This window comes from Labeo rohita, chromosome 9 (genome assembly GCF_022985175.1).
Source record: "Labeo rohita strain BAU-BD-2019 chromosome 9, IGBB_LRoh.1.0, whole genome shotgun sequence".
NCBI lineage: Eukaryota > Metazoa > Chordata > Actinopteri > Cypriniformes > Cyprinidae > Labeo > Labeo rohita.
In genome coordinates this window covers 36,692,508-36,717,357 of record NC_066877.1, presented here as the reverse complement: position 1 = coordinate 36,717,357, position 24,850 = coordinate 36,692,508, and the positions used below count along the sequence as shown (strand labels likewise).

Sequence of the window (24,850 nt, the reverse complement as noted above, 5' to 3'; positions counted from 1 at the left end):
TGCCGGCTATTTTGACAACAATGGCTGCATGTTGAGTTATTTTCAGGGGACAGTAAATATACACTGTTATACAAGCTGCACATTGACTCTAAAATGTATCCAAGTTTCATATCTATAGTATTGTTTCTTAAGAAGATATACGAAGATATACTAAAAACATGAAATGTGAAATGTGAAATGTTTCATGCTGAAATGTGAGGGGTGTACTCACTTTTGTGAGATACTGTACGTCAAGTATAAATGCAAGGAAATGTAAATAAGTATATGTGTTAAATAAATAAATGTATAAATAGTGTTGTGTATTGTGTTTATTGCTAAGTTATATGTTCATGAGACGGAAAGCTTGAGGGAAGAAACTGTTCTCATGCAGTTCTTGGAGAGTGGGGAGGATTGTAACCAGTGATTCGCATGATAGCGAGTAGTGGGAGCACTAGGGGTTTCTCCTTAAGTCCACAATCATCTCCACTGTTTTGATCGCATTCAGCTCTAAGTTGTTATGCCTGCACCAGACACTATGAGGGTGAAAAGTGTGGTGTCATCTGCAAACTTAAGGAGCTTGACAGAGGCATCTTCAGAGCTACAGTTGTTTCTATACAGGGAGAAGAGCAGTGGGGAGAGAACACATCCTTGGGGGGGCGCCAGTGCTGATCATGTGGGTGCTGGATGAGAATGGGTGTCAAGGTTAAAAAAGGAGATGTAGGGAATATTTCCCTGGACATAGGAGGACTTTGGTGGTATAAAGCCAAAGACTGAGAATTAGAGCCAATAGTAGTTTGCGATTGTGGATTACTCTTATTAAAGCTGTGTCTGGATCTTCAACCCAAGTTCTGTGTTCGCAACACAAATACAGTTTATTTAATTTTCAAAATAATGTGTTATTTTATTTTATTGTTCAAATCATCTCAGGGGTCAGATTGGACATGTTTGTGGGCTGTATGTTTAATACCCCGATCTACATTGTAGACAATATATAGTAAATCCAAAATAATTCTGCGCTCTACCTAAAAAACAAGACAGTGAAAGACGACACACATGACAGTGTGATGCTGTGTCTCTGTCTTCAGTCTCGGTTAATTGTGTGACTGTGACGTCTCTGTAGCAGCTCCTTATTCACCATCAGCTGATCCTAAGGAAACTGGACTGATGGCTAAATACTGAGAGTCCTACAATAAAACACACAGACAGACACATATGAGACATTACTGCTGTCACATCACATCAGCAGAAAAAAAACAGTATATTCATATTACAGCCAGAGATATGAATGAACAACTGATCATAGATTAATAACAGTCAATGATCAATAACTCTCTCTTTATCATTTACACACAGAGACACTGGATGAGATAAAAATATTAATATACTCCTAGATCACAGAATTAAACAGTTTAAAGTACAGAGACTAAAGTAGAGCTGAATTATTATCTCCAATTACACACATATGAGGTCCTGTTACTAAACTTAAGCCAAGATTTAAATAATAATATACTCACAACAGTATAATCTCTCCAGTTTATAATGTGGATCATCTTTCAGATCAGAGAGTAATTTCACTCCTGATTTTCCTAGTTTATTCCTAGACAGATCCAGGTGTCTCAAGTGTGAGTGGTTTGATCTCAGAGCTGAAGCCAGAGCAGCACAACCTTCATCTGTGACTCCACAATTGCACAACCTGTAGAGAACAATAACACAACGTGAATTGTAGTTAAAGTCTGTGTAGGTTGTTATTGACTCTGGTCTCAGAGCAGGAGATGAGATATAATGACAAGAATTGCCATATACTGCTGCTGACAGAATAAGATTTATGCATGTTGATGCTCAATGCTGCTGTCTGATGTGCTTCAGGACTGAACAGACCAATAGGTTCTGGCTGCAGACACACTTTTTCAGCACTCTCAGACAACAGCATTCCGGAAGGCTTTTTTTAATTTGTATTTTATTTTAATTATTTATTATTATTTTTTAACTGAATATCTCAACATTTTACAACAGTAGGTGAAGAAGAAAAGAAAAAAGAAACTAAATTCAATGTCACTTGCAATCGTCACTTGCACTCTCTGCTACCTGGACGTCACTTGCGATCCACACAAATGGTGTGTTTTGCCAATGGAAACAAGACACTGTGGTGGTTAAACGATTGAAACAAATTTAATAACGTACAGAGTCCTGCAAGTCATTTGCAGGAGATGAAGACAAGACCCGCAAATCCGCGGCCACAGAACAGCAGAATATGAACGCAATGCTCAAAGTCTTTCGTTAAGTGTTTTCTTCCCGTAGAAAACCATAAACACTAAATATGGCTTAATGTATTAAGAAGTGCTATTAAAAAATCTAATTTGATATAGTTTTTATAAATAATGTATATCTATATTTATATAGTTTTTTTCCTCCGCAAAGCATGGCTTAATGTGGACTAAGATGATAGACTAAACTCAATATGCTCCTCTATGTATGTATGTGTGTAACGGTTGTTCCTCTGCATTGTGTTGATTTTTATTTTAATAAAGGATTTTGCACACAAAGCTGGTTTTGTCACGGGTGATTTAATCGTAATGTCTGAACAGTAAAACACAAAAACATACAGGCACTGTTATCGGCTCTGCTCTGCAATGCCTCTCTCCTCTAATGGCATTGCCAGAAAGAGCACACAATTCACAACATACGTTTACATTATATGTAATAATATCAATAATATTTAACAATGATGATACTAATAAGTGGAATTTGTAAGCATTTTTACATTCAAAAGGGTATTACAGTGTTTCTTAGATACCAATTAACATACCTGAATAGTAAAACACAAAAACATACAGGCACGGTTATCGGCTCTGCAATGTCTGTTAACCACAATGTATATGTTAAATGCACCAGCATCTCACTTCGTCAATATAATATCCATTATCGTAATAAAACAGAATATATGTCTATATAAACATATAAATCTTTGTATATAATTAAACGCATTATTAGCCACTTAGCCGCTAGCACATCTTTCGCGCCTGCTGCACACACAGCGCCGCCATTGCACGCAGCTCGCTATTCACCCCATAACAGCAATCAAACTTTAACACATTAATAACTCGAAATAACGGTTTGACATAACGTCAGATTGAATACTTTCTCACATTTGATCTTTTAAACATGAAGTAAACACTTAGAAAACTTAATATGCATAAATTGAAGAGAGCTCATGGAATCGTACCTCTCTCCTCTAATGGCATCGCCGCAAAGAGGAGGAGCCTAGATTGTGCTGCGATTTCCTTCTCTCAATTACGCATAACGTCAGCCGACGTGCATACTGTGATTAAAACCTCTGATAAGAGCGCACAACCTTCTTTCAAAATAAAATACCCCATAACAAATAATTAAAATAAAATAAAATACCATAAATAAAATGAGTAATCTGGTGTAACAACATATCCCTGCTACATAGGGGAGGAAAATGCTTAAGAGATTTTGCTCATATTTCGTTCATATTCTGCTGTTCTGTGGCCATGGATTTGCGGGTCTTGTATTTTTCTCCTACAGATGACTTGCAGGACTCTGTACGTTATGCTATTAAATTAGTTTTAATCGTTTAACCAAGTTTAGACAACAGCATCTTGTCTCCACAACACGCACAATTTGTGTGGATTGCAAGTGATGTCGCAGGTAGCAGAGAGTGCAAGTTATTGCGAGTGACATTGTAATTTAGTTTCTTTTTTCTTGTCCTCACCTGGCTACTGTTGTAAAATGTTGACAGATTCAATTAAAAAAATAATAAATTAATAGAATAAAATAAAAAATAAAATAGACTGCAAGTCACTTACAGAAGTGCAGGTGTCAGAGTGCAAGTCTGAAAATGCAAGTGCTGCATATCTGCAAACAGACCATTCTCGAACAGACACACAAATGCCCGATTCAAGCAGTAATTGTTCCTCAAGTGGTGTGTCAAAAAACAGTAGGTAGTTTGGAAAAACGCTGACAGTCTGGATTTGTAAAAATAACTAACATGAGAAAGAATTACCGTCCAAATAAGGCTAAAGCTGAATGTGATCATAGTGATATAAGGATGAATCTGTCTGGAGAAAGTGTCACTTGCATCTCTAATAAACACCTAATGGAGGCCATTTACTTCACAGGTGCCACATGTTCCCCATTACATCTAATTTTTTAACTCTTGTGATGAAATACATTGTGTCACGTTTGGCAGCTTATAAACAAAAGAAATGACTAAATCACACATTAGTATTTGTACATTCAGGTTCAATCTTTATGACATCTGTTAGAAGTGAACTTCATCTTCAGTCATCAGAATCATTTGTGCTGAGTTTTGATGCATTTACTGAACATTTATTTTACAAGCTTTAGTCTTAGAATTTACATTAAAGGAGTCCACTTCCAGAACAACAATTTACAAATAATTTACTCACTCCCTTGTCATCCAAGATGTTCATGTCTTTCTGTCTTCAGTCTTAAAGAAATTATGGTTTTTGAGGAAAGCATTTCAGGATTTTTCTCCATATAATGGACTTCATTGGTGCCCCGATTTTGAACTTCCAAAATGTAGTTTAAATGCGGCTTCAAAGGCTCAAACGATCTCAGCTGAGGAAGAAGGGTCTTATCTAGCAAAACGATCATTTCAGTCCTTTTTTTTTTTTCCGAAAAATAAAAATTTGTATACTTTTAAAGCACAAAAGCTTGTGTAGCACAGACTCTGGGGTGCGTGTCCACGATGCTATGAATTAGTGATGGGACGTTCTTGAACGATTCGTTCATTTTGAACAAATCTTTAATGTGACTCTGGAAGAACGAGTCGTCTCGGGGAGTGATTCGTTCAGTCGCGCATGCGCAACATCCTATTAGGTTCTGTACTGGAATTAGTTCACCTGTTTTGAGTCTTCTGGTTTTAAGTCGTTCGTTCATCTTATGGGGCGTCACGTGATGAACGAGCGACTCAAACCCGAAAACTTGTTAGATAGGAGGTGAGGTGAGCTAATCATAGACTAAAGACCCAGGTAAACAATGAATGAATCTTTTCTGTTTCTTATAGCATTATTGTTTTGTCTTGTTTGTAGTGTGATCAATGTTTGTGTAAGCAGTCGATGTGTTAGGGAAGTAACATAACATTTTAATTCTATTTTGCTAAAATGAACACAAGCTTTTGTGCTTAAAAAGTATACAAATTTTTATTTTCCCAAAAATGACAGATCGTTTCGCTAGATAAGGCCCTTCTTCCTTCTTCTTTAGAGCCTTTGAAGCTGCATTTAAACTACATTTTGGAAGTTCAAAATCGTGGCACCAATGAAGTCCATTATATAGAGAAAAATCCTGAAATGCTTTCCTCAAAAAAAAAATTTCTTCATGACTGAAGACAGAAAGACATGAACATCTTGGATGACAAGGGGGTGAGTAAATTATATGTGAATTTTTTTGTGAAGTTCTGGAAGTGGACTTCTCCTTTAAAGGACAAATCATGAGACTACCAGAGAGATAATCTTACCACAGTTTCTCCAGTTTACAATGAGGAACCTCCAGTGCAGCACAGAGGAGCTTCACACCCAAATCTCCTATGTAATTACAAGACAGACTTAGTTCTCTCAGGTGTGAGGAGTTTGATCTCAGAGCTGAAGCCAGAGCAGCACAACCTTCATCTGTGATGCCACAGTCCCTCAACCTGTAAAGAACAATGACATACTCTTCACTCTCTCAGATCAGATCAGTTTAGCAGTGAATCCATTAGTAAAGAGAAAGTAAAAATCAATGTGTGATGAATCATTGGACTGAGATTTAAAATGCCAAAGAGCAAAAAACATGATCATAAATCATCTAAAGCAAGGGTGGCGAACTCCGTTCCTGGAGAGCCACAGCCCTGCAGGGTTCAGCTCCAAACCTAATAAAAACTCACCTACCTGTAGCTTCCTAGTAACCCTTCAGACCTTGATTAGCTTGTTCATGTGTGTTTGATTAGGGTTAAGGCAAAACTCTGCAGGGCTGGGGCTCTCCAGGACCGATGTTCGCCACCCCAAACTAAAGACTCATTCAAGAAAGATAAATAATAATTCTTTATTGCACTGTCAGTATTTTTAACCAGATGTGTGTGTACCTGGTATTTATCACATTATGGGGACCAAATGTCCCCACAAGGATAGTAATATCAGTAAATTTTGACCTTGTGGGGACATGTTTTAGGTCCCCATGAGGAAACAGGCTTATAAATCATGCAAAATTAGTTTTTTTTTTTTTTTTTTTTTTTTTTTTTTTTTTCAAAAAGTAAAAGTATGCACAGTCTCCTAGGTTTAGGTGTAGGGCAATAGAATATACGGTTTGTACAGCATAAAAACCATTACGCCTATGGAATGTCCCCATAAAACATGGAAACACAATGCGTGTGTGTGTTTCTCCTCCATCACCCAAAGATAGCAAAACCTGAAATCACCTACACTGTGAGACATTTCTTATTTAAATTGTGGCAGATAGTACTTATACCTCAATGTATTGCAGTGCTTTACAAAACAAGTAAAATCAAGAATATGTAATAACATATTCTTTGCATATGATTCTATTCATTATAAACAGATGCTGCCTTATAGGCTGCATGTACACTGCAGGTGTTAATGCACAGATCCGATCTTTTGACCATTTCTATTTTCTGACTCACCTGTTTACATTCACTTTAGACAAGACTGGTATCTGATGTGTGTTTGCATCAATCCCACTCATCGCTTAACTATGCACATGGTAGTAGGCCCTCAGGTTTTGAATGGCTGTGCTATTAAAATTATTTACATAATTTGCCTCACGCGGACACCATTATTTGTCAGCATGGACAACAGCTGTCATTGATGTTTTGCAGCACAAAATCTGACTTAACAGATTAAGGCCGGAAAATAACGGTAATTTTATAAATAAATGTTGCGTGGTTTCTTACATATAAAGTTCCCACCTCAAAAAAATGCAAGTGCATATAGCACGCCAGCATTAAAAGGCTATCTTTAAGGGCAGTACGTGTCACCTATGCATAAGAAGTTGTGAGGGTATCAGATATGTGTGTTTAGACATAGGTTGGATGCTTAAATATTGGATATGTATCCAATTAAAATTTGAAGTGGCCCAAATCAGATGTGAAAAAAAAAAACATGTGCCCACTGTCCTTACTCTCCCACTTATCTGACTGGTTTCTTTAGTAATTTTGTCGGGTAACAGTCAAGCCCTTATGCACTTAATGTAAACAGACAATCTATTTTACGGTTTTAATAATGCAAAAAAATGGTTTAACATAAACACAGAAGTTTACAAATGCACAAGAAACAAAGTCACAATGTTTTACTTTCTGTACCTCTGCATCTTGTTTGACAGTTGTCTCAACCAATCAACAGTAAATATTCCATTCACAAACAATACCTAATTTTTTACATTTTCTCTGACTTATGTTTTCTGACCTTTTTGGGTGATTTGTTTTACACTACACTTTACAGTGTGTCATATATAATCTTACCACAGTTTCTCCAGTTTACCATGAGGATTTAGTAGTTCCATAGAAGTACTTAAGTCATTATATGACAGATTCAGTTGTTCTGTGTCCCTCAACCTGTAGAGAACAATTAAACACTCTTCACTCTCTCTGTTCAGAACAGTTTATATGAAGGTAAAAAAAGCATAACTCAAGAGCTAGCTGATCTTAATTTGAGAACTTTTAATATTAATATTCTTATTTGTAAGCTAAAATTTACACTCACATCTCTGATGTATATTAAGATTATTAAATGTGGTAGCTCTGCTTAATGTTTCCACTAAAACTGTCTGCCTAGAAGCAAAGTTGCCAGTTGTATGATGTCATCATTTAGTGAATAAAGCATGCTTATAATATAAACTGCACAAATGTATCTCTGACCTAAAAGTTTTTATAACTTATGCTGTTCTGTTGTCCTCAGTTTCTTGAATACATGTAAAAGGTAGACTTGAGGTAGAAGACCATGCAAGAACATGTAAAATCATAACATTGTTGTTTGACCATACTGTATGATGCACTGTGGACCTGGATAAACATCAGTTTGACACACCTCACTTGTAAAGGTCTTCCAACACAGAACTATTTCTATAATTAAAAACCGAAGCTCAAACGTGTATGAAGCACCAAGACAGATCTCATTGGTTCTCAACCATTACACACATTTAAGCATCTTGTTTTCCTTTTAATTGCGGTTGCCATTTTCTGTATGACTTTATCAGTCTCTCACATCGTTCTAGAGGATTTTTTTATAATGTTGCTCCAGTTTATTGAGGTTTGTGGGCCTTTGTTTACACACAGCTCGTGCAACAGCATTTGAGTCAGGCCTTGACTTTGGGCTATTGCAGCACACTGATTTTTTTCTTTTTTGACTGTTCTGTTGTAGATTTGCTGGTGTGCTTGGGATCATTGTCCTGTTCCATGACCCAATGTTGGCCAAGCTTTAGCTGTCAAAGCTAAAGCTTGGTCGATTTAATCATTGTGCCCAGGTCCTGTGACACCAGTATGTGTGACTTTTGGTATGAAGTGTTTGTGCTGATATGTTCTTTAGGTTTTCAATAAAAATATGGCACTATGCATTATGGCCAAACATCTCCATTTTAGTCTTGTCTGATCAAAGGACATTGTTCTACAAGTCTTATGGTTTATTCAGATGCAACTTTGCAAATCTAAAAACATGCTGTCATGTTTTTGTTTTTTTTTCTTTTTTTTTTTTTTGGATAGAAGAGGATTTCTTCTGGTAAGCCTTCCAAACATGCCATACTTGTACTGTACTGTCATGAACGTTAAAATTTAACATGTAAACTGAGGCCTGTAGAGTCTGAGGTGTAGTTCTTGGGTTGTCTGCCATTCCTGAACGCTGTAGCTCTCGAGTTTTGCTATTCTTTTACCCTCATAAATTTAGCAGTTAATCCATTAGTAAACACAAAGTACAAACTTAAAGCACAAATCAACATGTTTGATGGATCATTGAACTGAGATCCAAAATGTCACAGAGCACCAAAACTGACCACAAATCATCTAAAGTTTCAAGCAGGATAAATAATATTACCTCACTACACCAACTGTCTGCATTTTTTATTTGAAATAAAATGTGTGTCTCATACAAAATCTGTATAAATAAATGACAGTATTCACTACCTCAGTTTTATGTTATGTAGACCTTTACTCATATGTATGCAGCAGTTATTTGTTTGATTCAACATAATTAAAACAATGTTTTAAATAATCACTGACTGTCTTAAGCATGAGTCTGTTTTACAGTCAAGAGATTTAAAGGTTGATTGTGTGTGAAAGTGTGTATTTCAGTGTGTCTCTCAGTCCTGCAGTATCATGTTACTGAGGAGCAGCTCATGTTCAATCATTTACAACTCAATCAGCTGAACTCACAGCAGCAACAAGAGGCTGAACACTTCAAATATACTTTACATTGTGTTTCCTGTGTGACCGTAAAATATGATCTTACCATAATAGCAACAGTATAAATTGATGATACTCCAGTTTAGCAGACAGTAGCGTGACTCCAGAATCTTCTATGTTATTCCCAGACAGATTCAGTTCTCTCAGTTGTGAGTGGTTTGATCTCAAAGCTGAAGCCAAAGCAGAACAACCTTCATCTGTGACGCCACAATCACTCAACCTGTAGAGAGCAATGACACACTCTTCACTCTTCCAGATCAGATCAGATTAGCAGTAAATCCATTAGTAAATAGAAAATACAAACATCATGGATCATTGGACTGAGATCTAAAATATCACAGAACAAAAAACATTAACCTCATTTAAGAAAGATAAATAATATTACTTTGTTGCGCAATGACAGTGGTTTAAAAAAAATACAATTACTTAAATTCCTTTTTTTTGCAAGAAATGTTTTAATTACTGTAATTACAAACCCAAATTATTTATTCACATGCCCTCTTCAGAAGCTGAATGTTACGGTGTCACTGATTTGATATAAAACACATTAAAATACTGACCACTAAACTCTGAACAACATCTGCAGCACTGAAGATATATGAGCTTTGTTTTTCTTCATGTTTTAACAGTGAAGTGCTTGTTCTCAGTGATACTTACTGAACTGATCTGGATTCTTTAATCACAGGCAGCATCTTCTTAAGAACTTTCAGTTTGATGGTTTTATGGTTTCCACAAACAAATGTACTAATATCAAACTTGTCCAGCTTCTTCTCTGATGTCAACAACAGAAAAACTAAAGCTGACCACTGAGATGAAGAGAGTTTGGCTTCACTTATTCTTCCAGATTTCAGATACTGTTGTATTTCCTCCACTAGTGAACGATCACCCAGTTCATTCAGACAGTGGAACAGATTGATGGATTTCTCTGGAGAGTCAATGGTCCTGATCTTCTTCTTGATGTACTTAACTGTTTTCTTATCGCTGTCAGAGCTGCTTCTTTTCAGCGTCATTATTTGTCGTAGGAGAATCTGATGAGACTCCACTGACAAACCCAGTAGGAACCGCAGGAAAAGATCCAGATGTCCATTTTTACTCTGTAGAGCCTCATACACAGCTCTCTGATGCAGTTCAGATAATGAAACATGTTCTGATGAATTCAGTTGAAACCAGTCCTTCACTTTAGACCAAAAACTCTGTTTGGTGACTGGCTCAAACACATTTATGTTGTGGTTTGTCCAGGAGAGGTGCACATATAGAGCTGCTAGATGTTCCTGAATGCTTAGATGAACAAAGCAGAAGACTTTCCCCTGATACAAGCCAAACTCCTCTCTGAAGATCTGAGTGCACAATCCTGAGTACACTGATGCTTCTGTCACATCAATGCCACACTCTCTCAGGTCTTCCTCACAGAAGATCAGGTTGCCTTTCACAAGCTGCTGAAAAGCCACTTTCCCCAGTCTGAAGATCATGTCTTCATCTGTCACCTTCTTCTCATAGTCCTTCTCATGTTTAATGTTGGTCTGAAGGATCAGGAAGTGTGTGTACATTTGAGTGAGAGTCTTGGGGATCTCTCCACTCTCTGCTCGACTCAGCATCTTCTCTAGAACAGCGGCTGAGATCCAGCAGAACACTGGGATGTAGCACATGATGTAGATGCTCCTTGATGACTTCAGGTGTGAGATGATTCTGTTGGCGAGACTCTGATCACTGATTCTCTTCCTGAAGTATTCCTCCTTCTGTGGCTCATTGAAGCCTCGTACCTCTGTCACTCGATGGACACACTCAGAGGGGATGAGATTAGCTGCTGCTGGTCTGGAGGTGATCCAGATGAGAGCAGATGGAAGCAGATTCTCCACAATGAGGTTCATCAGCAGCACGTCCACTGAGGCTGATTCACTTACATCACACAACCTCACATCGCTCTGAAAATCCAGAGACAGACGACACTCATCCAGACCATCAAAGATGAACAACACTTTATATTCATCACTGGATATTTCCATTTCTTTAGTTTCAGGGAAAAAGACATGAAGAAGATCTGAAAGACTGAATGTTTTGTCCTTCATCAGACTGATTTCTCTGAAAGGAAGTGGAAATATGAGCTGGATGTCCTGATTCTCTTTCCCTTTAGCCCAGTCCAGGATGAACTTCTGCACAGAGACTGTTTTTCCAATGCCAGCGACTCCCTTTGTCAGCACAGTTCTGATGGTTTTGTCTTGTCCAGGTAAAGGTCTAAAGATGTCATTGCATTTGATGGCTGTGTCCTCTGTTGCTGTTCTCCTGGATTGTGTCTCAATCTGTCTCACCTCATGTTCATTACTGATCTCTCCACTCTCACTCTCTGTGATGTAGAGCTCTGTGTAGATCTCATTCAGGAGTGTTGGGTTTCCCTGCATCGCTGTTCCCTCATACAGACGCTCAAACTTCTTCATCAGATTTGATCTAAAAATGTTGAGGAATTCATGCCTGTAAAATTAAAATACTGCATCATTAAATAAGCTAAGCTAATGTATTTTGTATCATAATCAAAAAATCTTTTACAGAAACTAGACCTGAGATCAGTCTTTGTATCTTCACTCTTATAATCTAATAGCTGATTCACAGACCCGTCACTCCTCATAGACACACAGCTGGACTCTGATCTCTTCGGCTGAACTGAACTATAACAGAGAGAGATTCCAGTGATTCCTTTGAATTACAATATTTAACACAGTAAATCTTTATATAGTAATTAATAACTTAAAAAAAGCACTTCAGGATCACATACAATTTTATTACAAAAGATGTTGAATAGAAGTCTCTCTGTGAAACACCATATACACGTTAAAATAACAGATAAAGATATTTAAAGATAAAGGTAACACTATTTTGATAATATAAAATGACATGCTATAATAATATTTATATTAAAAAAAATGAACCTGAGATCATTCTTTGTATCTCCACTCTTAAAATCATTTGGCTGAATCATAGATGCGTCACTCCTCATAGATACACGGCTGGACTCTTCTGATCTCTTCTGCTGAAATAAACTATAACAAAACAGATTTAATACTTTATGATCATTTTCTTTTAATGTCTTTAAGTATTTTTTTCCCCCCCATCAAAACCACTCTATGAGGAAGCTTTTAAATATTTTTTTTTGATAAAATCTTTATATTAACTTCCTTAAATTTTAATTTTTAACCTCCAGACACAAAAACATGACAGAGACAACCATCTACCATCATCCAAGGTGATTTAAAACCGTGTTTATTCAAAGTACCTGCATCCTGGAGAAAAATCTTCATCTGTGGATGTTTGTGTATCATCCATGATGAAACAGAATCTGATCTTCAGCACTGACTCCGAATGGCAATGACAAACAAACACAATAGACCTGTTTACACATGGTCACTTCAAGCATTTTCTCTGATCGGATGGCTATCTGATCATGAAAAGATAGAAAAGGTGTAAATTCCCCTCTGAAATGCTTTCAAGACAGATTTAAATCAGTTCTCTCAAACCACTTCAGGAGGTGGTCTGGGCTTCATTCCAGAAGAAACAATTGGGTTATTCCTAGCATTCGGTGGCATTTGAGTCACCATGACATAATGTGGCATATTTTGTGCAAAAATGGTCTAATACTTGTTTCTGAATGCTCATCTTACAAAGTTACTGTCCCTCTACCATAGTTCCTTAGCATTCCTGTCAAATTTAACTCAATGCAAAATGTCCCACGGGTGGTATGTTGGAATGATAACAAGATAGAACACAATAAATATGTACCCAAAATTAATTAATTAATAATTATTTTAGTGCAAGTAGGCTAAACTGCCATGTTCCCAGATAAGCTTGCATAACTTCAAGTAAAAAAAAAAAAAAAAAAAAAAAAAAAAAAAAAAACTAATTACAAATGTTTCAATATTGTCATATATTTTTATTTTTTAATATTCCTCAACAAAACATATTTTTTTGGTATACATTCCTTTTTAATGCTTACAATCTTTTTATCATTTTGTGTCCCTGAACTGACCGTCCCCCTGTTACTCTGATGAAAAGTCCCTCTTCAGAAAAGATTGTGATGCAGACCCTGAAAGAATGCAGCTATACCTCAATAAAGAGAAGGAGAGGTGGTGAAAGTGTTATGAATGTGATATTGCCATTCCCCTCAGTGCCTGTAGGTGGCACCACCACGGTATTAAAAATTAGTAGTTGTGTTCCTTGAAATAAAATCAAGTGAAGAAGTTAAGTACTCCCATTGTGGCTGTGTTATTTATCGTAGTACATTCAAGAGTGTATTCTAAATGTTGTGATAGTGAGAACATAACATATTTGGCGACGAGGTGGATTAATTTTCCATGGAGCTACCACAGTGAATCGTGAGTAGTTAGGCGCACCTGAACTTTATTTTCCCTGCGTAGCTAAAGTGAGCAAGGTTAGCTAGAATGGCTGCTACTATAGGCCATATGGAAGCTTTTAAAGAAAGCGTTGAACCATGGACCACCTATATTGAACGATTTGAGCACTTTGTACAATTTAACAGCATTGATGCTGACAAAAAAGTACCTGTGCTACTCAGCGTGATTGGAGGGAAAACATACGGATTACTCCGAAGTCTGATCGCACCGGACAAGCCGAGAGAGAAGAGTTTCAAGCAGATCACAGACACGTTACAGCAGCACTTTTCTCTGAAGCCCCTGATCATCGCGGAGCGTTTTCGCTTCCACCGGCGGAGTCAGGAGGAGAGCAAGTCGGTGACATAGTATGTTGCAGTGCTTAGAGGATTGTCAGAACACTGTGAATTTGGGGGTCATTTGGATGATGCACTTCGCGATAGAGTGAGGCTAGACAAAAGCGCTTGTTGACTGAAACTACGCTGACGTTTCAAAGAGCAGTGGAACTGGTGGTGTCCATGGAAACAGCGTCACGTGAAGCGCATGAACTAAGTGGATCACTGACGGTAAATGCACTGTCTTTTTTATCAAAGACTAAGACTGCAAACAAATGTAAACGATGTGGAAAGGATAACCATAGTGATGAAGACCGTTGGTTTAAGGACAAAAATTGTAACACATGTGGAAAAAAAGTCATATCAGTCACGTTTGCAGGAAGAGTAACAATGACAGAAAAACAAAGAGTGGAAACAGAGCAAAGCTGAACGGCCAACAAAAGAAACTAAGCAGAAAGGCTATGTTAAAAAAGGAAGTGTACACCACCTTGATGCTGATGCAGTATCCAGTGGTGATGAAACTGACTCTGATTTAGCTCCTTATAAACTGTCACAGCCAGGAGAAAAGTCCAGTATCATGGTGAAACCAGAAGTTGAAGGACAGCCACTTGAAATGGAACTGGACACGGGCGCAGCAGTCTCCTTGATTTCAACAGAGACTTATGACAGAATACTGAAACATCTGCCCTTATGCTCAACTGACATTCTTCTTCGAACATATATAGGACAAGCATTACGTCCTGAAGGTGTAATTGATGATCATGTAAAAATGGGCAAACAGACGGCTGTTCTTCCATTGTATGTTGTGCAGGGGGATTATCCACCACTCTATGGCAGGGAATGCCTGCGTCAGATTAAACTCAACTGGAAAGAAATAAAAATAGTCAAACTGAGGACACTAGAAGCTGTTCTGCAGAAACATGCCACTGTTTTCTCTAAACAATCAGGGGAAATGAAGAGTATTAAAGCTAAAATAACACTGAAACCTGAACACAAACCCAAGTTTTGTCAGCCTAGAGTAGTCCCATTTGCTCTGTGTCCAAAAGTTGAAGCGGAGCTGAACTGTCTCACTGAAATGGGAGTACTGTCACCGGTACAGTACAGAATGGGCTACCCCAATAGTCCCTGTTGTAAAGAAAAATGGAGCAGTGTACATCTGTGGTGACTTTAAGGTGACAAACCCCATTCTTCACGCTGAACACTATCCATTACCACGTATTGAGGACCTGTCTGCTTTGTTAGCGGAAGGACAATGTTTCAGTAAACTGGACTTGTCACATGCTTACCTCCAAATGAGGGTTGAGGAGGAGTCCACAAAGTTCCTCACAATTTCCACACAGAAAGGGCTATTCCAGTATACTTGTCTTCTATTTGGGATCGCCTCTGCCCCAGGTCTTCCCAATGCCCATAGCTATCTGGATGACATTCTTGTTACCGGACAGACTTAAGCTGAACACTTGGAAAACCTGAATGCAGTCCTTGGATGCCTGGAGGAGTCTGGCTTGCATGTTGAAAGAGGGAAATGTGACTTCTTTAAGGACTCACTGGAATATTTGGGTAACATAATTGACGCTGAAGGTTTGCACAAATCGCCTGAAAAAGTAAGTGCAATTGTCAATGCCCCAACTCCATCAAACATCACACAGCTGAGATCATTCCTTGGTCTGTTAAACTATTATGGGAGATTCATACCTAATTTGGCGACTATAGCGAATCCTTTGAATACTCTGCTGAGCAAAGGGAAACGCTGCCAGTGGTCTGCAGAGTGCAATGCTGCATTCAAAAAGGCAAAGGAACAACTAGTGTCACAAAACGTCTTGACACACTATGACCCACAGAACCCAATTCGGCTTGCGTGTGACACATCACCTTATGGCATTGGTGCCGTCATTTCACACGTTACACAGCGGCGAAGAAAAGCCAATAGATTTTGCACCGTGCACACTTAGCAAGGCAGAACAGAATTATGCACAGATTGAGCGTGAGGCTCTGGAAATTGTGTTCAGAGTCAGGAAATTCCATCAGTATCTCTACGGACGGAAATTCACGCTCTTCACAGATCCCCGCCCCCTTACTACGATCTTTGGACCACAAAATGGAATTCCATCTATGGCGGTGGCACGTATGCAAAGGTGGGCATTACTTTTGTCTGTGCACAACTACCTCATAGAGTACAAAAGAGCTGAACATCACGCAAATTTTGATGGTCTTTCCCATCTGCCATTGCAAGTAAAACATCGCGAGAAAAAGGATGCTGTAGAACTGTTCTACCTCGGACAAGTGGAAAAGCTCCCTGTCAGTGCCAGTGATATTCGACGAGAGACTATGAGCAACTCTATCCTGGCTACAATTGTCGAAATGGTTCTGAAAGGGACTCAAGCTATCAGCCTGATTGATAATAATGAACTCTCACCTTTCATCTCCAAGCGCAATGAACTGTCTGTCCAACATGGGTGTTTAATGTGGAGTATGAGAGTTGTTGTTCCTCACAAGCTGTGGAAAAGAGTGCTGGAGGAACTGCACACTGGCCACCCAGGAATTGTCCGAATGAAAGCTATTGCTCGTAGTTATTTGTGGTGGCCGGGTCTTGATGCTGACATTGAACTGCAAGTGAAAATGTGTCAGTCATGTCAACAAATACTGAAAATGCCATCCCAAGCACCCCTCCATCCATGGGAGTGGCCAAGCATACCATGGGAGCGCATACATGTAGATTTTGCTGGGCCATGTGAGGGTCATCTAGTCATGGTCGATACGCATTCAAAGTGGCCTGAGGTCCAAGTGATGACATCAACAACAGCAGAAAAAATGATTGAAGTTTTGAGGAACCTTTTTAGTCATTATGGTCTGCCCGAAGTCCTCGTGAGTGACAATGGACCACAATTTGTCTCTCAGGAGTTTGCAAATGTCCTGAAGGCCAACCATGTGAAACATATTCATTCCACTCTATATCATCTGGCAACGAACGGGCAGGCTAAGAGGTTTGTTCAGTCACTAAAACAAGCACTGAAGGCTTCTAAGGGCTCTTCTACTCTTCAAAAAAGGCTGGAAACATTCTTGCTGACATACCGCAACAGACCACATCCAACGACAAAAGAGTCCCCTTCCTTGTTGTTTTTGGGACGCCAGTTGCGCACGTCTTGATGCCTTAAAACCCAGTGTGACAGCTGCTGTGCGACTCTCCCAGGCCTCTCAGGTTCTCCGCCGAGCTGGTCGTTTGAAGCCAAGACAGTTCGGAGTAGGAGAGTGATTAAACCACCCAACCGTCTGACATTATAGGATGATGGAAACTGCTGGATTGAATTATAATTAGTTATGTTAGTGAGCCTGTTCTGATATGGGGCAGAATAATCCCTGAACTGGTTCGAGGCAAGAGTCAGTCTACCCTCTACCTCTAGAGTAGAATAAATAAAAGCATTATAGTTATATGGATTTGCGGGTCTTGTCTTCATCTTCTACAGATGACTTGCAGGACCCTGTACCTTATGCTAAGTTAGTATTAATCGTTTAACCATCACAGCTTCTTGTCTCCATTGGCAACATGGATTTGTGTGGATTGCAAGTCATGTCACAGGTAGCAGAGAGTGCAGGTGGTGATTGTGAGTGACATTGTAATTTAGTTTCTTTTTTCTTGTCTTCACCACCTGGCTACTGTTGTAAAATGTTGAGAGATTCAATTAAAAAATATTTAATTTAAAATATTTAATAAATATATAAAATAAATTATAAAAAAAAAAAAAAAAAAAAAAAAAAAAAAAAAAAAAGAGGACTGCAAATGACGTCACTTGTGGAAGTGCAGGCATGTCTGCAGCCAGACCCTACAATGTATGTGTTTGTATGTGCGTGTGCCTGCGTGGCGTAAATACATCTGGTTGTTGAAAACGCTTTAACATAATAAACGTGAGAGCATGTTATGGGTTATATGACATGTTATGCCCTGAGACCAAACTGCAGCAAATGAAACAAAGTAAGTTGCAGACGGTCAACACACAATTATCTTAATTAAAAATAGCGGAACTGGCTCATCTTTCCAGTGCTGATAACGATCTCTCTCTCCTGTTGCGGTCTTTGATCTTGAAATTAGCTACATGATGAATAAAATGCAACGCGTAGTTGACTTGAACGCCGTTACATTTGAAACTGAAGATCTGATACCCGTTTTAAGAAGACACGTGGGCAAGTGTAAAATGCAACCGTTTTAACAAATCTGACAGATATCCGATCAGAAAACGCATGAAGTTACCAAGTATATATACATATATATATATATATAAACAATATTTCAGCTGAACAGATCCTAAGACAAACAGGTTAATGAGACGCGATTTTCATTCAGAGACATGTTAATCGTGTGTTAACAAATGCTAAAATAAACCACAGACAACACGAAACACCAATCAAACCACGTTCATTTGCTTGCAAAAGAAAATATTAAAACATATAAAATATACGTCCTTCACTCACCTTATTAAAAAAATCCACCGCCTTTCTAGATATACGTAAAGTCGTGTCTTAGCTCATGTAAAAAAAGCCCCTGTTCCGTTGTGTTCCTTTATTATTAGGTCTGTAGAGCTAGTATGTGTTGGAGGCGTGGTTTATTCAGCGATTGCGTGAAAGTGAATCAGTTCCTTTGAAAACTGGCCGAGTGAAAGTGGGGGTCCGGCAATCTCACCTGTAACGCAGCTAAATAAGGCGGAATAAAATCTTTTTCTGCAGCCCCTTCACTTTGTGAACTGCAGGGGAGAATATATTGTAATCCGAATTGGCAGCAGATGGTACTGAATTATTCCAAACCTTTGTGGAAGTTTGTTTATGACGATTCTTGAATGTGCGTCATTGGAAAACGTGAGTTTCATTTAAGTGTTTCTCATATTGTTATTATTTATTCACTGTTTATCCGATGTACTGCTGCTGCATTGTATTTACTAGATTTCAGTGCGCAGTCACCCGATTAAGAGAGATATTAGCGGCGAGCATGATCGCCCATTATGTTGCTGTAATAACGCAGCAATTGCTGTTGTGCTGCTAGCATTTATCGCACATCTATGCGGATTTCGTTTACTGATTACGTTTATTTTGTCTATTATTAGAACCATTTTCGAGAGTCGTACAGGATAAACAAGATAACCATTCAGTAACACACTTCATCGACTTATGCACCTGTATTCATCATTTCTACGGATTCATCGTGCATCACGGGACTTAAGACTGCCGCCGAAAGACCAGCACTGGGTTGTCATATCGCTATCCTGATACCGGACGTTTAAAAGAGACTGTGGAGACCAACACGAACTATTACAGTAACTGTTTTTTTTTTTGCTAATTTTGCAGTAGCTGACATCTGTATCCTTAAAGCCTGCACCGGTTGAAATAATTTATTTTGTTTATTATTTTACGTAGGCCTACGCCCCTTACATTGATGTTTCCTTTACATTGCGGTGATTTCTTTGTTGCTGGATATGTACAACTTGTATGTGATTTCTATCCAACAAGAGTAAATAAGTAAACTAGTACAACTGACTGTGCTTCTTCTGTCTTACGGCCATTGGACTTCAGCTGCGGTAATCGACCTTCTGAGACGGTTGGCACCGTAATAGAAACCAGTGCAAAATCGGTTCCTTTCAGACAGCTCAACTCTGAACATTTGCTTTCACTTTTGGCGTCACTTCAAGCCTCAACCGGTGCGCGTTTGATTCAGTTTTTCCGGAATGAACGATTCCAGACATTCGACTAGCATTATGATATCAGATCAAAATTCAAGCGTGGTAAAGTTAGTTTTAGCTTCAATATTCGTTAAATGTTAACTACTTCAAAACAGCATCCCATAAACTTTGAATGATTTAATATTTAAATAATTAAAAATACTCAAATAATAAATTACTTAAATCACTACTGATTAAATATTGTATGACTAAAAATTGTATGACTATATGATCAACTGATAAATGAATAAAAAGGAAATAAAACAACTCAAATGTATGATCACTTTTGAAGCAACACAGTTTGCATTTGATGATCTTTAGATTCTTCAATTATATATATATATATTTGACATAGTATAAATAAACAAATGCTCTAGCAAAGATATTAGGCAAGTCTTTTATGAAAAAAAAGTTATTCCAAGTGGGAAATTTTATTGGAATTCTATCCCAAAGTCAATGTACGTTGCATCAAAAACTCACAGAAACAAATGATCAGGCAACAAGACTCTTTAATCCAAACTTGGGAAACAGTCTACACAACACGCTTAACAGACAGAGACAACAAATGAACTCAGGAAACATAGGACTATAAATACTAAACCAAACAAGAGCTAATTGGCTAATTAATTGACAACAGGTGAACTGAGTAAGACAGACAAGGGAAAACTAGGTTAAAAAGTAAAAACACAAGGAACATATATGTTACAAAAGCAATGATTTAAGGAGCTATCCAACTTATTCCTTAAGTTTATGGACACTGGAAACAGAACAGTCCTGACATTTCTGACAATTTTCTAAAATTTATCATTCTGAATCTTTGTCTACAACTCCTCCTTTGTATAAGGTACAAGCGTTATTATTAATATATATATATATATTTATTTATGATGCCACTCAGAGGCAGTAAACTGAAGTATCCAAAGAAGAAGCAGACTAGGGCCAAAGGCAGGCAAATCCAACAGAACCAGGCCTGGAGAAGAAACCTCAAGCACAGATCAGGTGGACAAAGCCAGGTGGGAGATAGACATAGGAGGAGGCAGGACAACATTAAACAGTAAAATTAAAAAATATATATATTTTTAAGGCTGCAAGGGGTGAGCAACACCACAGCAAACAAGCATTCAATCATTTATACTTAATCTAATATATTATCTATACAACATCTGTACTACAATTAAAAACAAAATATAGCCACAAGCCAGGGTCAAAGTACCAATGTGCATGATTAGCAATCTAATTGAAATGAATCCCATGATGTGTTGTTGATGCCTTCATTGAAATGTGGCGGTACTTAGAAGAGAAGATATTTTCATGGAAGCAAGACCCACTACTTTGGTGGAAAAAAAGTATTAACCAATTTTCCCATCTCTTAGCAAGCTTGCCAAGAAACACCTGGGAGTCACTGCATCATCTGTACCTGCAAAAAGGATTTTCTCAAAGGCAGAATGACTGTGACAAGACACAGATAAAAAAAAGAATAAAAAATAGGAAAATAAATAAATAGGAAATAACAATATAAATATAAATTTATATAAATATAAATATATAAATAAAAAAAAATAAGGAAAAAAGTGCAAGGAAGTGTAAATACAACACGTTATCACTCCCCAACTCATCACATGTTGATGCTTGGTCAGGACCCCTTGGCATCACTTTTTGACACTCAGGGTACCCCTTTAGCATCACTTTTGGATGTGCAGGGTCCTCCATTGCTGTTAGTTGTTTGCATTATGAGTCGCATTTAATGGTTTGCGTGCATTTGCAAAAATAGAAATCATTTTATAGAAATGTATGCTTTCATAGATATTTTGGCACACATAACCCCACCCCTACCCTAAACCCACCCACTTCTAAACAATATAAAACACTTAACAGGTAAATAAAAGTACAGTAACAGGTATTTATTACAAAAATGCTCATAAATGTGTAAATAGTGTAAAAAAAAACAAAAAAAAAAACACCCAACATATATGCAATAATGGCAAAATTACTACCCAATATGGAATTTAATCATGACGACAAAATTCCCAATGAATATTGACACCAAAGGTTTCTTATTTAAAGCAATGGAGGACCCTACAAGACAATAAATGACGCTTAAGGGGTATCCTGTGCATCAAAAAGTGATGCCCATGGGTCCAGACCAAGCGTCAATATGTGATGAGTTGGGAGTGGGAATGTGTTGGTAAATAAGTATGTGTGTTAAATAAATAAATGTATAAATGATGTGTATTAGGATTGCAACAACACAGTTAGTCCAAGGTTCAATATGTACCTCGGTTTTCAACCACCGTTTTCGGTTCGGTTCTGATAGCATGCCACATCTGTGTGTTGTTGTTTTTTTTTGTTGTTGTTTTTTTGCATCTAATTAACAACAAAATACTCCTGTAAACCTCTGCACACTGTCACTGCACAGACTGTAAAAAGATATAACGTTAAATGTTTCGAATGATGAAATGTAAGGACTCGAGAGATGGTGGTGACCTGGAACATGAATGACTCCACTGTTGTTATTGTGCTGTTTATGATGGTGCATGGGGGGAATGCACAGGGGTTTCTGCTGAACCCCACGATCATCTCCAGTTTTGAGTGTGTTTAGCTCCAGGCTGTTATAACTGCACCAGACAGCCAGATCTTTAACCTTTTTTCTGTAAGCAGACCAGTCTCTGCCCTAGATGAGGTTTAAAAGGGGGCTGCAGGGAATATTTCCTTGGATTTTTGGGGGTGTAAAGCCAAAGACAGAGAATTAGAGGCAACCGTATTTTGCAATTGTGGCTTACTCTTATTAAAGCTGCTTTTGGATCTTCAACCAAAAAAGTCTTTGAACAGTTCGTAACACAAATAAACTTAACAAAATAATGTGTATTTTTTTTATATTATTGTTCGAATCATCCCAGGGGCCAGATTGGACATCTTTGTGGGCCGTATGTTTGACACCCCTGATCTACATTACAATATCTAGTGAATCCAAATTGATTCTGCACTCAATTTCATGGGCCATTACCTACAAAACAAGACAGTGAAAGACGACACACATGACAGTGTGATGCTGTGTGTCTCTGTGTCTTCAGTCTCTGTTGATTGTGTGACTGTGACGTCTCTGTAGCAGCTCCTTAATCACCGCCAGCTGATCCTGAGGAAACTGGACTGATGTCTCAATACTGAGAGTCCTACAATAAAACACAGACAGTCACATATGAGTATGAGACATTACTGCTGTCACATCACATCAGCAGATCCATTTAAAAAAAACAAAAACAAAGTATATTCATATTAAAGCCAGAGATATGAATGAACAACTGAGATTAATAACATAGATTAATAACCGTGAATGATCAACAACTCACTCGTTATCACTTGCATACAGAGACACTTGAAGAAGTAAAAATATTCAAATATTCATAGATCATCACTGAATTAAATACAGTGTAAAAGTGCAGAGACTAAAGTGGAAAAAAATATCTTATATTTTCCAGTTACACACATATGAAGCCTGTCACTAAAAGATTTACATAATAATATACTCACAATAGCCTAAAGTCTCCAGTTTATAATTTGGATCATCCTTCAGATCAGAGAGTAATTTCTCTCCTGATTTTCCTAGTTTATTCCTAGACAGACTCAGGTGTCTCAGGTGTGAAGTGTTTGATCTCAGAGCTGAAGCCAGAGATCAGATAAAGATAAAAAATATCTTCTAGCAATGTGCAAGAATAATTTCTCATATGTTGTAGAAAATACACACTATTTTGATAATATAAAATGACATGCTATAATAATATATTTTATTATTTTTTTAACCTGAGGTCAGTCTTTGTATCTCCACTCTTAAACATTATTGGATTTTTCATAGACGTGTCCCTCCTCACAGACACACAGCTGGGCTCTGCTTCTGATCTCATCTGCTGAGCTGAACTATAACATAAAGAGATTTAAATGAATTCTTTGAATTACCATATTTAACAAAGTACATCTTCATACATTTTTTAAACAATCACTTTAAAGAGCACTTCAGGATCTTTTGATTTACACTATTTTATTACAAAAGATGTTAAACAGAACTGAGTGTTTTTACAAAGGCATCTTTCTGTGTAACACTATATATTTAAAAATATACATATATACATATATATATGCATATATATATATATATATATATACATACATACATATATACATTGATATATATATATATATATATATATATATATATATATATATATATATATATATATATATAAAAATCTTTTAGCAATGTACAAGAAGAATTTTTCATATATTGTGAAAGAATACTATATATATTATTTTACTAAAATAAAATGACATACTAGAAAATATTTATTTAAAAATGTACCTGAGATCAGTCTTTGTATCTCCACTCTTAAACATTATTGGATTGTTCATAGAGGTGTCCCTCCTCATAGACACACAGCTGGACTCTGGTGCTGAAATGAACTACAACAAAAGAGATTTAATACTTTATGATGATAATAATTTTGTTTAAAGGTTAAGTAATTGTCATGCATAATAATAAAAAAGAACACTTCATGATGAGGCTTTTTGGCCTTTTTTTAATCTTCATTTTAACTTAAAAAAAAACCCCAGACACAAAAACACAAGGGAGGTAATTTAATACAATGTTTATTCAAAGTACCTGCATCCTGGAGAAAAATCTTCATCTGTGGATGTTTGTGTCATCCATGATGAAACAGAATCTGATCTAAAGCACTGAATCTAAATGGAAATGACAAACAAACACAATAATTCAGATGAACGGATCCTGCGAGAAACAGGATAAGACGCGGCGTTCACTCAGATACACAATGTTAGTCACGTGTTAACAAATGATCAAATAAACCAGAGACAACACGACACACCAATTAAACCACGTCCATTTGTTTGCCAAAGAAAATATTAAAACATGAAAATATACGTCGTTTAGAGAAAATATGAATGCGGAAGTCACATGTAAAGCACCTGTGCACTCACCTTATTTACACAGACTCACGAAATCCACCGCCTTTCTATAAA

The 24,850-nt window shown here is 37.4% G+C and overlaps 1 pseudogene; it reads right to left on the bottom strand.

The window, feature by feature from the left end:
* Nucleotides 1–1,107: 1,107 nt before the first annotated feature.
* Nucleotides 1,108–12,398, bottom strand: LOC127171336 (NACHT, LRR and PYD domains-containing protein 3-like; annotated as a pseudogene).
* Between the last annotated feature and the right edge of the window lie 12,452 nt (nucleotides 12,399–24,850).